Source organism: Octopus bimaculoides, chromosome 2 (genome assembly GCF_001194135.2).
Source record: "Octopus bimaculoides isolate UCB-OBI-ISO-001 chromosome 2, ASM119413v2, whole genome shotgun sequence".
In the NCBI taxonomy this organism is placed as follows: Eukaryota; Metazoa; Mollusca; class Cephalopoda; order Octopoda; family Octopodidae; genus Octopus; species Octopus bimaculoides.
Genome location: NC_068982.1, coordinates 27587073 through 27588430, shown reverse-complemented (window position 1 = coordinate 27588430; position 1358 = coordinate 27587073).

The window sequence follows — 1358 nt, the reverse complement described above, 5'->3', positions numbered from 1 at the left end:
TGGCCGTTTTCGTGCGGGTGACACGTAAAAGCACCCACTACACTCTCTGAGTGGTTGGCGTTAGGAAGGGCATCCAGCTGTAGAAACTCTGCCAAATCAGACTGGAGCCTGGTGTTGCCATCCGGTTTCACCAGTCCTCAGTCAAATCGTCCAACCCATGCTAGCATGGAAAGCGGACGTTAAACGATGATGATGATGATGAAGGATGAAAGGCAAAGTTGACCACAGTTGAATTTATACTCAGATTGTGAAGACTGAAAAATGCTGCTAAGCATCTTGCCCAGTCTGCTAACAATTCCGCCAGCTTGCTGCCTTATCTAGTTACTTAATATTGAAACCATTGTTTTATGGTTTCTTCATGACTCAACTGTACAATTGAACTGGTTCTTAAATGCTAATTAGACTTGGAGTACAATCCATTGCAATAGCTGTAACAGTATACAATCACTGAAATTTTAGTTGGCAGGCCAACACTCCATCAGCTCAACCATTTGTAACTTGCATCTTTTGGTACAACAATGAAATACTTACACTCTGTGTGCTTGTAAGTTTTCAGTTTAATACCTTTATATGATAGAGGTAACTAAGCAAAGATGATTTGGGTTAATCAATAACAAGAATTAATAACAGTTCATTGAAATAATTTATTGTTTTGTCCTTGAATTAAATATTTAGTTTTGACCATGAAGATGATAAGCTTGTTTGAAATAATACAAAATAAACTATAAACATCTTTATATTTTTTATTTACAATTTGAAAATATATATATACATATAATTTAAAAAAGGACATAATAAATTTTATTCATTAAAAATATAATTCGCTTTAAAATTATATATGTTATATATATGTGTTTGGTTTTATGTTCAGTTATAATAAAAACAATTTTACATTAATCTGATAGTTTACTCTATACCTTTGTAGAGTACAAATTTATGATTCTTAAACAAGACTGTTATTGACAGTGACTTTAACGTTTTGGCCGGCTAAGCCATCATCCAACGATGGCTTAGCTGACCAAAATTTTGAAGTCACTGTCAATAATTGCCTTGTTTAAGAATAATACATATACATACTTATATATATGTGTGTGTGTGTGTATGCAACACATATGCCAGTGTATAAGACGAGCTTCTTTTTTCTTTATTCTTAAATATTATGAAAATTTGCAGTGTTTATTGTGACCATATTATGAATGAGATACTGAGTGTATGAGTATATGATGAAATAAATGTTTTTTTTTTTCCACAATATCTACTTCTTTTTTCAACAAAACAATAGGGGTTTGTTTAATGAGAGAATGCATCCTATTATACACCAGCAAATATGTTTTATATTTATATATATATGGATTAAC